This window comes from Balaenoptera physalus (assembly GCF_965194825.1).
Source record: "Balaenoptera physalus genome assembly, chromosome: 14".
Classification (NCBI taxonomy): Eukaryota; Metazoa; Chordata; class Mammalia; order Artiodactyla; family Balaenopteridae; genus Balaenoptera; species Balaenoptera physalus.
The window spans coordinates 72,024,217-72,040,957 of record NC_138893.1 but is presented as its reverse complement, the minus strand read 5'-3'; the positions used below and the strand labels follow the sequence as shown (position 1 = coordinate 72,040,957).

General features: G+C 54.2%; 1 long non-coding RNA gene across 4 annotated transcripts; it reads left to right on the top strand.

Moving 5' to 3' along the window:
• The first annotated feature begins 853 nt into the window (after positions 1–853).
• LOC309642484 lies at positions 854–16,510 on the top strand. 4 transcript variants are annotated; one of them, XR_014253227.1, is made up of 6 exons: positions 855–1,030; positions 9,104–9,246; positions 10,497–10,526; positions 10,609–11,754; positions 14,676–14,838; positions 15,348–16,510. It is a non-coding gene; the product is annotated as an uncharacterized lncRNA (long non-coding RNA). The 4 variants fall into 4 exon arrangements; XR_014253228.1 differs by having other exon boundaries at positions 857–1,030; positions 11,448–11,754; XR_014253229.1 differs by having other exon boundaries at positions 858–1,030; positions 11,569–11,754.
• Positions 16,511–16,741: the final 231 nt, after the last annotated feature.

The following is a 16,741-nucleotide window of genomic DNA, read 5'->3' as shown; positions in this document are numbered from 1 at the left end:
TTCTGGAGTTTGCCCTCCTTGGGGCCCCTGCCTAGAACATTCCTTAGTCCCACTCTCCCCATGCCGCCCCTTAACCCGCCCTTCAGGGTAAAGACCTTGTCTCAGCGACTACCCGGTAACCCCTCCATCCTGGGGTTACTTCCTCAGGGCTTCCAGAACCCCCATTGCTCCTAGAGCCCCAGAGAAAAACAGCCCCACCCTGGTGTGACTTGCATTCAGTGAAACCTCTCAGGGTGTTGATGAAAAATTAATCGGTTGATCTAAGAAAGAAATGGAAAATTTTATTCGAGCCAAATTTGAGGATTATAACCAGGGAAGAGCATCTCAGAAGGCTCTGAGAACTGTTCCGCCTGTTAGAAGTCAAGGCTATATAAGTTTTTTGAGACAGAGGGCTGTACATTAAATGACGTGTCATTAACAGTTTACACAATCCAGATCTAAGCGCCATGTGGCCCCTTACAAGATCAAGAAGGAATGTTATCTTTTAAGGGACTGTCCGGCCGGTGCTAGGAGAATGTTGCTCTTTATGATCGAGCAAGTGTTTCTGCCCACGGGAGGTCTGGTTGATGCCTAACGCAGACACACAATGCACAGTGCGGGAGAGCGGAGGCCAAAGGGCAGAGAAAATTGTTTGTTTACATTTTTCTTGTCTTGCCATAAAATATGAATTTTATTTCATAAGGGTAGCAGGTAAGAACTGTTCCCTCCGGATACCTGACCCTGGTTCCAGTGCTCCTTTCTCTACACAGTCCTCAGGCTGTTCCTTCTGGAAGTGAGGGCTGGGCGGGTGGGGAGGGAGCTGGGCCAGCGTGCAGAAGGGAGGGGAGGCAGCCGGGGCGGGGCAAGCAGCCGCTGCCCAGGGCTGCTGTGGGAATGGGACGGGTCATCACGCAGAGCTGTGGGATGCCACCATAAGAGGAAGACTGCAGCTTGCTTCAGGTCACACGGACTGAGAAAGGGCCTGCTTGGGGCCCCAAACTCCCCACCCTCCTTGGGAGCCCTTGGGGCCAGAACCAAGGCGTCCTCACTGGTGAGTCTTTCTCAGGACCTCAGCTGCTCACGGGGGCCGTGCCTACGTCATGCCATGAGGATCAGGGTCTGGGGAGTGGGTATCCTCCAGGGGGTCTGTCCAAAGTCAGTTATGAAGATGACCCTAGCTAGGTCACCGCAGTGTGGTGGCCCTGGGCCGAGCCCAGAGAGAAACTCTGGACTCTGAGACCAAGACAGGCCACAGAGCTCGGTGCAGAGAGAATGTCAGACAGGGTCCTGCCCTCTGAGGGTCCACAGTGCACAGCGACCCAGTGAGGTCTCAGGAGAAGACCTGCCTTCTGTGATCTGCTCCCTCCAGCAATTGTGCCCTCTTCTCAGGCCCCACCCTGACCAGCTCCTGCAGGCAGGACCTCACCTTCTTTTTGAAACTCTGGGCTTAGCTTCCAGGATGCCCAGCACTCCTGGCCATTCTTTTTCATCTCTTTTCTGCAACCAAACTGTCCTCTAGGACTCCTCCCTGGGCTTCCGTTCTTCCCCCTTTTTGTTGGTGGTTCTGAGGCTAGGCTGCCCTTTGGGCTCACCTGGGTACCTCCTACCCCAGAGACGAGAGCTGCAAGGTCCGCACCTGCTCTTTTGGGGTGCCCTTGGCTCAACATCCCCATCCCAGAATCACCCACTGACATCATGTCACTATGGGTCTCTGACGTCCTGCGTCATCCCCACGTCCATTCTGGAACCTCTTACCCACCCACTTGTGCCCATAGCCTGCCCTTGTGCCTACTTCCTCCTCCTGAATGGCCTTTCCTCACTCCTGGCTGGGCGTGGGCAGCCCGCCGGCCCCGGCCATGAGCCTCTGCCCAGCAGAGTGATCCTCTTCCCCCACGTTTCCTGGCTGGGATGGCCATGTGATGTCACAGAGTCAGGCAGGAAGAAGGTGCCCGAAACCATGGGGCTTGCTCAGCCCTGCTGAGTGAGCCCTGGCCTGGCGTCAGGCAGGGCTGGGTCTGGCTAGCCGCACCCTGGGGTGACTGTCTGAGCACTCTGTGTGGGTCCTCATGGGTGAAATCTTTGTGGTCTGCCCTTCCCACCGCTCAGACGGGGACTGTAAGGACCACACACAACGACGAGGCTGGCAGAAGCTGGCCTGGGAGGTGCTCAGTACCTAGCCAGGCCAAGACAGAGTTCTCGTGAGGAACGTTAGGCTCTTCTGATTGGGGAGGGGGTCTCAGGATCTCCAGCCTCACATTTCACTCATGGCACAAAGAGCAATGGGCGCTGCTGTGTTCCCAGCGCTCAGCTGAGAGCAGGCCGTGCTGAGCCTGCAACCCTGGCCCGGGGGAGCAAAGACTGTCCACAAAGCCCTGTAAGCTGCAGGTGAGTGGCAGAGAGGAAGGCAGAGGATGCTGTCGGAACAGACAGCAGGGCAGGGGATTGGGTCTCATCTGGATCCCCGTGTCGGGAGGCTGCTCTGAGGAAGCGATGTTTCTCTGGGCCCTGATGAATGGTTGCAGTTAGCCCAGGAGCAGGGCTGCAGGTGGGGTAGCAGACAGGCAAAATGGAGGTAAGGGATGCCCATGGTGCGGTGCTCATGTCCAGGTCGGGTGTGTGTGCCCGGGGCTAACTACCCATTAGAACGAGGGAGGGACACGTGGGAGGGTGTGGCCTGTTCAGGACGAGAACGGCTGCAGAGTCACCAGGGAAAGTAACGGGGACTACACAGGAGCCTTGCAGGCCGTGGACAGGGTTTCTGCTTCGCCTGAGCACACTGAGGCAGTATGGACGGCGCACAAAGGAGAATGGCATGATCTGGCCCAGATTCTGGAAGCCTGCAGCTGTGTGGAGCCAGCTGGGGGGCCGGAGACCAGGCAAGTGAGGAGGAGGGGACATGGGGTTGCAGACAGACAGGGGAGAGATGGAAATGGCGGCAGGATGCGGGTGTGAGGGACAGAGATGTCTCGCAGTGCAGGGAGTTGGAGGCCAAGAGGTCAAGGATCAAGAGGTCCTGCGTCATCCTGTGGGTGTTGAAGTTCCCGGGGATAACAGTGGGCTTTGGGCTGTGGGGCAGTGTCAGCCAGGTGCCCGAGTCTGCAGTGAATGAGGAGTAGAGGATGTCCATGGGGAGAAGGGTGGAGGATGGCAGAGCAGAGCGCCGGGTCCCTGACAGCATGCGGGGTCCTTACACTTGGGCACGCTGGGCTCTGGCAGAGGGGCTGGGGCTGGCCCGCTGGCACAGACCCGGCTGTCCCAGCCGTGAGTCTACTGTTCATCACAGGAAGCTGCACATTTGGTGGGAAGCCTGTAGGTGGGACAAGGCCATGCTGAGGGCTTAGGGCAGGGTCCCCCCAACCCCCCTAGTACTCTGTCATCTCTCTAGGTTTTCAAGCAATATCTCCAGTCTCCAGAAAGGGGAAAAATAGCTCTCACCATTGACAATGTGATAGAAGGGGCCACATAATGGGCATGAAATCAACTAAGAAGTGAAACAAAAGTCTCCATCATGCTTGTTCCATGACTCTGCTAACACTGACGTTTTAAAACTGATTTTTAAACTGGGCTAGTAGACGAACGTAAGCTCTGAACAGAGGAACAGTTTACCACATCACACCAGCTTCCTGCCATCCTGTCCTCAACAAGCCACCTGGGCACCCAATGCCTGAAGCTACAGGACAGGAAGGCCCCTGGGGGGTGAGGGTGGGACTGTAGGCAATGCCCATTAGCCCCCGGTGCCTTCTGCCCCCTGGGCCCTCAGGGTTAGACTGCTGCTGATTTAGGCCCAGCCCATCTCTGAGACAGTGCCCTGCCCTGGGTGGGGCCCCCGCCCCTGGCCTCCTTCCCCTTTATGTCCTTCTGCCTGCATGATGAGCACCTCCTGTGGCTGGCCATCTGCTCTCTGAGCCAGAGTTTGCTTCCTTGGGATGCCTACCACCCATGGGTAGCAGAGAAATAAGGAATGACAATTCTGGATTTCCAGTTACAAGGAATCGTATCTTTGGGTTGAAAATCCCTTGTCATCTTTGGGCTCATGAGCTGCAGTGCTGGGCATCCTGAGGTCCCCTGCAGCCCCAGAATCTCCACAAGGATCATGAGCGTGGGGCTGCAACACATGCTTCCTCAGCTCTTCACCTGTCAAAGGTGAGGATGAGCGGCCAAGGCCCTTCCCAATCTTGCAGCAAGTGGGTCCTGACCCAGCATTGCCTCAAACTGCCAGGAACTCATGGTGCAGGAGCTGTCTCTGAGGGGCCCCCACTGTGTATGTGAGTGCAGGGAGCTATGTACACAGTCCTGTTCTGTCTTCACACAGCTGGGGGCACTACGGAGGAGAGGGTGACCTGCCTGGGGTCATCCAACTTGTCCATCACAATGGACTTGAGCAGGACCTGTGGCCTTTTTGTCTCCAAAGCTTGTAGGAGTCTTTTCCCAGGACCCCCCTCTTCCCCAGAACCCACTACTTGAAAAGAGGTGCTCCTGATAAATGGCTATTATGGGCCGAGTTGTGTCCTCCCCAAATTCACCTGTTGAAGCCCTAACCCCCAGGACCTCAGAATGTGACTGGAGATATGGTCTTTACAGAGGTAATTAAGTGAGGTCATATGGGTGGGCCTAATCCAACATGACTAGTGTCCTTATAAGAAGAGGAGATTAAGACACAGACACAGACACAGACAGAGGAAAGACCATGTGAAGACAGGGAGAAGACAACCGTCTACAGGCCAAGGAGAGAGGACTCAGAAGAAATCAACCCTGCAGACTCCTTGATCTCAGACTTCTAGCCTCTAGAATTGTAATAGATTTCTGTTGTTTAAGCCACTCAGTCTGTGGTACTTAGCTTGGGTACAGCCCAAGCAAGTGAATACAGTGGCTTTGCTGTTAACTGAACCCACACTGCACCACTCCCTGTTTCCTGTACCTAAGGATCTCCCCTCTCCACCTCCACTGCCAAGTCAAGCCCTGTTCTCCCAGCCATCACAAGCCCAGTCTGTAGGCTGGAGGCAGCAGGCAGGTGTGGGACCTTCATAGAAGGGGCAGGGGTTGGGGGCAGGGAAGAGCAGACACGAGGGGCTCTTGCTTGCCTACATGGTCCAGCTTCCTAGGGTGTCAGGAGGACAAAGTAGGTGGGAGAAATGAGTAGGAATGAAGGATGTAGGGTGACAAGGGCAACTCATGGAGAGACAGATGGGTCAGGCTCCTTAACATGCTGAAAATACATTGGAGGTGCCTGCTCGGCCTACTGTCAGACTCTCAAAACTGCCCCCGGGCCCCGTGCTGGGCCTGACAGCAGCCGTGTTTGTACATGACCCTGGTGGCTGGACCAGGCATGGACATCTTTCCCCCAGTGATGGGGCGCTGGGGAGCAGCCAGACAACCTGAGCGGAGGACCAGCAACCAGGAACTGTGCACAGGACGGCAGAGATGGGCGAGAAAGAGCAGACGCACAGAGAGGGGGAGGGACAGAGGCCAGTGACGACATGGTCCAGAGCGCAGGAGGTCCTGCAAGAGAAGGCCAAGCATGGACCCCATGGAGTTGGCAACATCTGGTCCCACCGGGGCCTGGCTGCCTATCCACTCACGCGTGGGTCGGGACCCACAGCCGCTCCAGCCCTGTCCTTCTGGCATCGGCCGTGGACCCTGCCTCTGCACAGCTTGGAAGCAGGTCAGGCTGGGCTCTCCTGTGTGGAGACTTCAAAGGGCAGGATTTCTTAAACTTTTCCATGAAAATCCCCGGTAGATGGAGAACATGAGTCAACTGGGCCACATTTTGACATGGTCTAGGAAATGTGTGCAAATCGTGTGGCTCACCTGAAAGATTCATGGTTTAAAAATGGGCTCGTTCATATTTACGAACGTAGTTTCTGTATGCTCCGAGAGCTCCTCCTTCTCCAGGGCCGTGGCTGCCCCTGAGTCACCCAGGGCCCGGCCTGCAGGGGCCCTGCAGTCCTGGTGGCTCTGGCGAGGCTGGGTCCCCAGTCGTGCTCACCACCCAGCCACCTCTCTGGAGTCCGGTGACCGGAAGCCCCCGTCTGACCCCAGACCTCTGCCTCCTGCCCTCTCCACTCTACTCCCTCACTCAGAGGCACAAAGCATTGCCCCTCAGGAGCTTCAGTCTTGACACAAGATGGAAAAGAGGCTGACTTCGGGCACTCGTTTCCCACTGCAAGCAGCCAGGCAATACCAAGGGCCCGGCTCCCTGCTAGGAACGTGGAAAGGAAAGCAGAATGAGAGCATGACACAGAGCGGACATGTGTGCAGACTGCCCAGCACAGCGCCACTGGGAGCCCCGGGCAGTGCTTGAGAAACGGAGTTCCCTTCTGCCACCCTGACCTCCTCTGCATCCTGGGCACACTCGGGGTCCTGACGCACAGACAAGAGGGTGGGAGGACTGCTGTTAAGGCCACAGCTTTGCCAGGTACCCAAGTTCCCTCGCGAAGGCACGTGTGCATGGCTTCTACTTGTGTGCTTGTGGAGGAGGCCTGTGGCTGACCCTGCGGAGGTCTCAGGGAGGTTCCCGGCTTCCAGAGGCTCAAGCCTTTGGCCCAGGCTTGGAGGTCCATCTGAGTCTACAGGGGCTGCTTTACACGACACCAAGAGGCACTCAGAAAATGTGCGTTTTTGTTGCCCTGGTCTAAAATAAGGAAGAAGCACTGCCCAGTATATTCCTCTGTGTACAGGTCTCAGCTTGGGGCAGCTCAGATGTGAGACCTGTTACCTAAAACTATCCTGCTCCATGCCAGGACTCAGACAGAAGGGGGATTTGGGACAAAAGGCTGCCCTACAAGTCAGGTATCAGCTGAGGGCTGTGCCCCCTTTCCTCTTTACTAGGGTGAGGAGCCCCTGGTTAATGCCAAACCAGAGGGATTGGATGAGCTAGAACGAAGGAAGGCAGGGGGACAGAGGGGCCCAGGGGGAGACTGCTGAGGAAACTCCCTTTTCCTGCTGTCTCCTGTTACCACCGCAGAAAGGGAGGCCGGGGTCAGTGGGTGTGGGTGCCGAGCTGTGGGCTTGTGTCCCTCCCAGATCTCCCCTGACCTGATGAAAGTGATGACTGCCTCCCTCCTCAGTTCAGGGGTCAGGAAGGAGTGATGGGCTAAAAATGAGAAGGCTCTCAACATCCATTAATAAACAGACATGCGGATTTCAGCCAGGGTCACCTTAGGCTCGTTATGCAATCACAGATACACTTCTCCATTTAGGGTCACAGAGTCTCAGAGATGGGCATGTACTATTTTACAGGTATCCACAGACACATAGATATAATGTAGGAGCACAGAACCAGTTTCAGAAAAGTGTCCCTGACCCTCTCAGGCCTGGACAATGCTTTCGCCAGTTACAAACAATCTAAAATATTCCACTTCTAAGGAAGAGATAAAATCTCTCTATAGGATTTCACATTATCTAAACCCCCTTTCTGCCTAAAAAAAAAAAGTTTCACACACTTTCCTTGGTATCGTGAGTACATTTTCTTTTTTTGAACATAGGGAAAGTTATGGTCATCACTATCCATCCACTTCAATCAGTACAGATGAAAAACCCAAACCTGATATATTTTTACCTCTAGTTGTCTTACAGAAATGCAACTGAAAGGCATAAATATAACATTCAAGGAGATGGGAGTGAGGGTGGAGAGCAGTTCAACTTACTATCAGTACGGATTAGGGACAACTGGTTATTGCCCCAGGCCCCCAACCCCGGGGGACCCCTCCTTGAGTGCTCCCGTGGGCCGTATGCCCGGCGCTGGAGTATCATACAGACCCCCTGGGTGGTGGGGAGGACACGGCATGCTGAAACATCTCTGTCGGGAGCACGGTTTCTTCTATGGTGGCAGATGGCAAATAGGGGAGGTGGAACTTTATGGAAAGGGAGAGACTCCTCTAAAATTCCCCTGGGCCTAGGGACCGGTTGGTTTACCTGGAAAGAGAAGATGCATTTCTGGAAGATGCACTTCCAGCTGGTGAACTGTAGAGGGCCTCGTCTCTTTCTGAGACACGTTCGCAATGGAGGTAGCCAAAAAATGGAAACCAGGAGCACGGAGTGAAGGAGGTGAGAAATTCAAGTACTTCTCTCTGCGTCAGATTAGGGAAGGAGACACAGGATAGTATTCATGTTTCAAAGATGTTTTGGGCTTTGTTCAAAGAGCAGAATTTGACTAAAACCCCACGCGTCCCAGCCCTTGGTGACAGATGAAGACCAGGCTTTGGGGAGTGGGGCTCATCATGTCTACATCCACAGGATGCCGGGGTGCTTTGTCCTGGCAGGAGCAGTATAGATACGTCTCACCAGGTAACAAACTCTGATCAGCAACAAATTCCAACGCCTTTTGACTGTAAACCAAGTCTCAGTATATATGTCTAATTCAGCAAACAAAGGGCTCTTAACAATCTTGGGCTCTTGGTGCTTTAGAGGTTGGGCTACGGGGGCTGGAGTGACAAAGTGGCTCCGCAGCGTGGCCGGGCAGGGGGAGAGATGAGCGGCTGCATCCTGGAGGGAAGCCTGGAGCACACGGGCGGGGGGCACTGGCACCGTGAGCAGCAGCTGTTGACGGAGAAGCACTCCCGGCTGGGTTGAAGGCAGACCTTAGGGCTGCAGTGCAATTGCCCACAGTGGGGCTTCATTAGGGCGAAGTTGAGGCACTTCCCCTGCAGGGGACAGAAGAGAGAGAAGGTCACTAGAAGCCACTGGAATTGGGAGCAGAAGGTTGCGGTTTCCCTGGCCTCTGGGGCCTGCCGAGCTCCTTCTCTGTCTCAAGCCCACCTTCTCCTGCTGCCCAGAGTTCCCTGATCCCCCTGCTGGGTCTGTCTGGGCCTGTTGGTCCCTATAGGTGCTCCACGTGGTGTGCAGACTTCAGGATTCCGTGAGCCTGCCATTCACGCGTGAAGTATTACCTTGAGTGCCTGTGAGGGACAAAGGCCACTGAACGCTGCCTGCTCCTCCTGAGGCTGTCATTTTCATCACCCTAGGTTTTAAAATCCTTAGTAACCCTTTAGAATGATCGTGGTTTTCCCTGCTAATGTAGCCACATTAGGAAAAGAGAACACCTGACCCCCCTTGAATTTGAAAGAATGTTCTTAACAAATCTTCGACACCTTGAGCCTGACCTTGTCCTCTTCCATACCCACAGGGATGTCTGATCCGATGAAACTTTAAGGAAATACACCCTGCTTTGGGACCTGCACCCTTTGGCGCAGAGCAGAACCAGACCCAGAGATGGGAAGGGATTTCTCACTCTGACTTTCCCCGGCATGACAAGCCTGAGATAGTTTGGTAAATGTCACTTTCTAGCAACTTTCTATGTAAAATCACCTTAGGCTTCAATAAGTTAATATTTTCTCTTTTACAGATAAACATTTTTACTTTTCCTGATTATAAAAGTAGTACCTGCCCATTATAGAGAACCTAAGCAACACAGGAAAATATTCACGAGGAAATACATGCTTCTTTTCCAACCACCCACGATAACCACTATGAAGAGGGTCCTGAACTCTCTGCAGACAGCAACTTCTTTGATCATTTATCAGCAATTCCCCTTTTCTGATCTCCACCCCCAGCTGGCCGTTCTCCCTTCCAGATGCACGGCCCAGGTTTGCCCTCTCCTGCCACCTTCCTGCGGGTCCTGTGTCGTCCAAGCTCACCTCCCCTGCCTCCTACTCTGCAGGCCTCTTCAGCCTCTAGGTCCCCAGGCCCAGCCTCGGGGCCCACTCTGCCCAAACCCTGTCCTGAGCCACGAGTGTCTCCGGCTGTCCATCCGTGCTCTGTACCCACTGCCTGCCCAGGCCCTCAGCTCCCTTCCTAGGCCAACTCAAGTGTCTCCTCTCCCCTGGTCACCTGGCCCTTCCCCTCCTCCCCTCCCCACCCCCAATCCAGGCCTCACGGAATCAACTTCCTCTGGCTTCCTCTTCCTCAACTCACACCTTCAGCTGTGCTTCCTCACTGTCTGGGAATCCAGCCCCAGTGCCCAGCTTGGCCCACCAGGCCACCCAACCGCCGGCTCCTGGCCCATTGCCAACATTGCCCGCACGCACCCAAAGTGTCCCTGTGTCTCAGCTGCACCCTCCGTGCTTCTCAGCTGCACCCTCCGTGCTCCTCTGCTCCAGGGTTGTCCTCCCCGCCTCTCCGTTTCCCATATCCAGACTACCCATCCTCTGAGGCCGCCTCTGCCCTCCCCGCAAGCCAGTCTGGGAGCGCCTGGGCCACACAGCCCCCAGGGCACTGGAGCTGGTTCCCTCTTCTCTCAAGCCCACCAACAGGGTCTCCCTCACTGGCAGGACCTTCAGCCTTCCTGCCCTAGGACTGCACCCCAAATTCCTTAACTACTCTTAACAGTTCATTTACTCAGGTGAATTTTAGAATCATTTTGATCAAATTCCCTAAAAATATTCATTACAATTTTCACTAAAGCAGCATTAAGCCCATGAATTCTTTTGGGAAAAGCTGACATTGTGGTCTAGGTTTTTGTATTTTCAAGTCTTCCTTTATAGCAAAGAGTAAAGTTTTGTGGTTTCTTTTTATTGCAGGTCAGCACACATTGTCACACCTGTGCGTGGGTAAGTTCTTTTATTGCTGTGAATAGACTGGGATCTTCTACTTTTATTTCTAAGCTCCTTTATTTCTGCTTATTTACTCCAGAATGTGAACAGACCGTTCTAGACCTAGTGTCTACCATCTGCTGTGGGATCCCTTTGATTTCCTCAAAGCACGACTGCAGGGCACCTGTGCTGAGGCCTGGCTCCTCTCCCTCAGCCGCAGCCCGTCACTGGGAGCTGCAGGGGGGACGTGTACCTGGGCTGAGGGAGAGGAGTGAGTGGCTCCAGGTGGTGGTGGAGGCCCCTGGGTAGTGGCAGAGCCCCTGAGTCTGTTGTGTGATCATAAGGGGGTGAGGGAGGTGACTAGGGGCTGAGGGGGGTCTCCCTCCCCTCTGGTTTTCTATTAATGAAGAGATCTAAGCCAGTGACCAATTACTTCTTACATCAACTCAGCGACTCCACAGTGAAGGGATGTTTAAGAGATTGGCAAATGGTTCATTGAACCTTAATCTCCAGTGCTTCGGAGCTTTGGTTCCATTTCTGGATTTCCTGCTTATTACAGAGGGAAGTGTGTGTGCACGTGTACGTGTGAGCGTGTTTGTATGTGTGAATGTGTGTGAGAGAGTCTGTGTGTGTGTGAAGAGTAGGGGGTGAGGTTGTCGAGGATGGAGGAGCAGCCTGCCATCACTGTCCCAAAGTTATGATCTGGGACTTTCACAAAGGTCACTGTCTTGAAGGACATCTGTCAACTTGGGACTTCCTGGAGGGCTGAAGTCCTGCCCCAGCTTTATCACACACACTTTGGTGCTCCCTCTGTGGGTGGGGTCAAAAGATAGGAACTCAGGAGCTCCTTGGCCATGAATGCATCATATGGCCTCTCTGCAGCTCTGATCGTTACCCAGGACAATTGTTTCCAGTAAATATTTATGTGTTCATATTTAGAGGAGGTCTGCAAGCAACACAGTGTGAAAATAAGAAATTATCGTTCATAATTGTTTGCACATCTAACACACTGCACAGAGGAAGGAATTACTTTCCAGTTGTTTCCCTATCACCGTGATAGCAGGTTACAGGAGCCGCAGGCTGGACTTGGAAGTGAGCCTCCCTGGGCTCTGTTCACAGCCCTGCTGTACCCCTCCAGAACCCTGTCACATTGAGCCCATCGTGAAACATCAGAACCTCGGTGTCTTCAGCTTCAAAATGCAGAGGAGTGATCACCTGGCAGGACAGAGAGGCAGCCAAGCACGGGGTGAGGTCTGGGCCCTGGGCTGTCGGTACTGGCCTTACTGCTTCATGGCTGTGTGGATTGGCAGGTGACTTAACTGCGCAGGGGTCAGCTTCCTCCCCCGCAGAGTGTTGGGAGGATGAAAAGAGTGAGCCTGTGTAAAGTACTCAGTGTCTGGCGATCCCTACTCTGTATAAACGGCCGCTGTTGGGAGAATGAATGAGATCCTTGTGTAAAGGGGCTTGCATGGTGGTGGCACCCAGGTCACACTCTCTTGGAGACAGTTGTATCACTGTCAGCATCACATTCAGTGAGAAGTGGAAGGTTTCCCATTTTTACCGGATTTTCCTGAAGGATCTAGGAGAACTGATTTCCATGAACTGAAGGGGCTGCCCTGGAAAAGGCAGGGAAGGAAGAGAATCAGGACCTTGGATGGGGGGCAGGGTTTGGCTCAAGACTAAGAAACTAAACTGAGTCTTGCTGCGTCATTTTGTATACGTGTGTAGGGAGAGATGGTCTGGAAGGGACCATTATTAGAAAACATCCTCTGGGGATGAGAAGGCAGTGGGGCAGAGAGACACAGTCGTTTCACAGAAGGTTACAGTAAACAAGAATGACTGCTTCTGCTACAAAAACACTGAGATTTTTGGTAAACTGAGTCTTTGAGAGTTTTCTGCATTGTATTGTGCTGAAGTGCAGAAACATCTGGATTCATTGAAACGAGCAGCTGACTGAGGTTTTAGAAGGCAGTAGCTCCTACAAGTTCACCCCCAGACTCCACTGTTCACATTCTGAACACGTTCACATCCGCAGGCCTGACTGCAATTCCAGTCCAGGCTGAGGAGTTTGGAAACAACCTCCCTGTGGATCGGGAACTGGAAGGAGGAGAGGTTGTGCGCCTGTGCTGCTGGGAACCCCCTCTCCTGCGGCTTCTGTTTTCCAGCACAGCCTGGTGAAGAGGGTCTGGGCAAGGTTCTGTCTGAGCAGAACACGGGGTGGTCTGCAGTGAGCAGACGAAAGGCTTATGTCTGCACATTCAGGGCTGGGGTTGGGGGCCGACTCTGGTCTGCAGAGACTGCAGGTCTCAGCTGACACCATGTCTTGGTTCATGATTAACTTTAACCCTGGGACCAGAGCACTGAGGGCTTCAAGAAAGGAATCAGGACTCACTCCTGCACCTACTGGAATACTGGGGTATCCACAGAAATCCTACAACACTCCAGGACTAAGGCTGTGAGGGACAAGGTCAAATGGGATGGGGGCAGAGGAGTGGGAGGGGTCACATCTACCAGGCACAGTTACAGGCTCCCAGCCCCTCTCAGGATGAGCAGGGTTGATTTCAGGTAGCTCTGGCTGCTGCCACTTACTCTCTGGGTGGTCCTGGCAACTCCCTTGACGTGTCAGGCCTCAGTTTTGCCTCCAGCGAGAACACAGGTCACTGTGAGCCACAGACTGCTGGACGGACTCGAGAGCTGGCATTGCAGGGGCCTGGCAGAGCCCTGGGCAGCTATAAGGCCCCCTAATCCATCACTCTGCCACTTCCCCAACCTGAGCTTCGAAGAGTGGCCCTGGGAATGGGACCATTTCAGAGAGGTGCACAGCGCCCCTGCCCTTACCTTGCTGGGCAGGAAGGCCATACCTGGCATCTTCCCTTTGTCCACCCTCTTGTCTCTTGCCTCCCTCCGCTTCGGCCCTCTGTCTTGCTCTGTCCCTCCTGATCCTGAGTGAGCATCTCTGGGTGGGTGTGTCCACTGTTCAGGGCATAAGGCTGGGGTGGGGCTCTTATGACTATAAAGGAGCTGGTTCTGGGAGAGGCTCCAGGAGAATCAGGTGGAAAATAGGGCTTCTGTGCAATCAAGGCTGGGACTCAGAGCTCGATTCAGACCCAGAACTGGGAGCCCAGCTGCCAAAGGAGCTCTGACACCACTGTCACCAGACAGTGTCTCTGCTGGGTGTGAGCATGCCTCAGGTATGTCACCAGCAGTGTCCAGAGGCTTTCAGGCCTGTCTAGAGTTTCCAAACGCCCACCTGCCCAGCCACCAAGAGCCAGTGTTTTCCTGATTCAGTGAAGGTGGTGAGCGCAGCCCTCACTATAGACCCTGGGACCACAGCATCCTCTAGGCCGCTGGCCCGGTCTGAGTTTGGAATGGCCAGGAAGATGATTTTCAGGCAAACCACTGCTCTCCTTGGGCCGCAGGGGCCTGAGTAGGGCAGCGTCTGGTAGTTTGGGGGTAACCATCATGAGACCATGAGTGCTGACCCAAAAGCAGGGCAGAGCAGTTAAGAAAGGTGGAGCCAGGCTCAGAATTCAAGTCCAGCTCTGCCCCTCCCAGCCGTTGTGACCTGGGACAAGTCACTTAGCCTCTCTGTGGGTCAGTACCCCCTTGGTAAAGCTGGGATAATAGTTGTATCTACCTGTACAGTTACTGGGAGGATTAAAGCACTGAAAACATGTAAAGTTCTTAGGTTAGCAACTGGCCCACAGAAAGGACTCAATAACATCGGTCATTATTATTAAACAACAAGGATGACAACTAGAACAATTTAGCTTCTCCCCACTGTCACAGGCACTGACACAAGGAGGGCATCTTTACTGCCTGGTAAAACCAGTCATTGCTGGCCAGACAACATTGGGGAGGGTGTGTCACCATGTCCTCCACCACTCCTGCACCTGAGTGACCAGCCCAGGAGGGTCTCATGGATGGGGTGCAGCCAGCAGTCCCACAGGGTTGGGTGGGCAGTGGGGAGGGATGATGGACGGGAGGCCAATAGGCCTCTCCAGCCCTTTTCACTTAAGATTGGAATTGCTGGGCATTGCTCTGGAGAAGAAACGTCTTGACACCCTTGAGACAAGGATGCAGGGGAAATGCACGGGCACCACACTGAGAATCGTCTGGAGGCTCATGAGTTCTAGGTCTCCACGTCTTGGGCGTTCTTCTCAGCAGATGCCGGGACAGGGCTCTCTGACCCACAGTCCCGGGGGCAACTGTCAAGGGCAAAAGCAAGACCCCAGCCCATGGGGAGCATCCCTGTGCCCTGCTTACCATGTCCCTGGGCGGACACCACATCAATGACATCTGGTTGCAGCGCTGGACAAAGTCACACAAGGTATCCAGTTTTCCCTGAAAAGCAGATGTGGTTGTGAGGAAGCTACAGGCACAGACGCTGCCTCTAGAGGGGTAGTGTCCCCTCTGACTTGAGATGGCCTGTCAGGGCTCTGTCCCCAAAAATTCCCTGAGCCAGCACTGCAGCCACCCTTTGGGGCCACCCACCAACATCCAGAAACTTGGGCCCATGCCAAGGGGGAAACCCTGGTGGTGATGGGAACATGAGCCCTCATACTTTTTGGCCTCCCCTGGGCCACTGGGTCGGGAGGGCTTTGGCTTTTCTCTGGCACCAAGTGACCGTAGTCCAGTACCCATAGCTCATTTCCATGCCTTATGGGTCCAGACCTGTGCATGAACCAGCTACCCTCACCTCCTGCTCCCCAGCCTTGGCGTCATCACTCCTTCCCAAGGGCCTTTCTCACCTCCATTCGTTTCATCCTGCCTCCTTGGCACCCACAAGGGACAATCACTGTGGGGCATGACATTTGAGATGTCTCCTCTGGCTCCTAGGAAGAGAAAACACCGTCTGCGTCCTTGTCTGGCAGCTCCTCGGTGCAGACAAATGACATCTGTTGCCCTGGCACCTGTCAAGTACTGGCCACTCAGCAAATGTTTGTCGGAGAATCAAGGACAAATGAGCAGCACCCGGCACTGTAAGAGAGTGGCCTCCCTGCGAAAAACACACCAACTCCTTTTGGTTTATAAAGATGGCTCTTCTCCAAACATCAACGAACTCTATCCTGTCCCCTTGGCTCCTGGCGGCCACCCTTGCAGGAGAAGCTGGGCGTGAGGCTGTGCCATGTGACGGAGGCTGGCAGGGGTGCGGGCATTAGTAGATGACAGGGTTGTATTCACCCGACTCTGGCAGATCCAGCCTCCCCAGGCCACACTGCAGCCAGTGTAGACATCAGCCCGGGCAGTGACCCTGTTTCCCACCAGATCTCAGGCCCAGGTCCCCCTGCCTCGGGACACGGCACCCCTGCTCTAACTACTTCTTATGGGCCCTGGTTTGGGCCCCACCCTGGGTCAGCCCCAGCCTCCTCACCTGACCCTTGGTCCCTGTGCTCACCCGGGCTGTGCCTCCCTCAAAGCTCAATGCCCAGTAAGAGTCCCTCCACCCTCCTCAGCTCCCCAGTCCCTAAAGGCCAACCCTGCCAAGACCCTCACCCTGACATGAGACAAGGATAAACACCAAGGAAATGGAGCCCAACATACATCAGAGGCTGGGGAGGGAGACCAGGTCCCTAAAACCTGAGGATCCTTTCTCAAAAACTCATCTGAGTCCTGGGAAGGACCATCCTACAAACAGTCCTTTGGGAATTGACAAAAAGCCCATTTATACCAGGAGGGATCATAGCTGTGATAAAGGTCCTGGATCAGACCGTGCTAGGAGTTCAGGAATGATATTGTCTGGGTGACATTTTCTGAGCCCACTTCTTCATCTGCATCCCTTCCTGCCCTCTGTCACTCTCTTCTTTCTGCCAGCTCTCTCTGCCCAGATAGGTGGGAGTTGGAGGGGTGGGGGAAGTCATATCCCCATACACAGCAGGGGGCCTCTCTGTGCAGGTGAGTGTGTACATCAGGCATGCTGACAACATCAGGACCAAACATACCACTTACCCTTTCTGGTTTCTGCACTGGTGGCGGCTCCTTGGTAGTCTAGAAAGGAAATGATCAAAGTTTAGTGCCCATAAAACTCATCTCTACTGAAGCGATGCCTTCTGGGACCAGGTCTTTGCAGCATGAATTGGCTTCCCTCAAATCTCACACCCTAGCCTGGGGATCACAGCTCCTCCCTAATGGCTTTTTTCACCTCCATCCATCTTTTCCTTCTTACTTGGTACCCACAGCAAGGGACGATCACTGTGGGGCATGGTGATAATCACAGGTTAGAAGGCATGTGG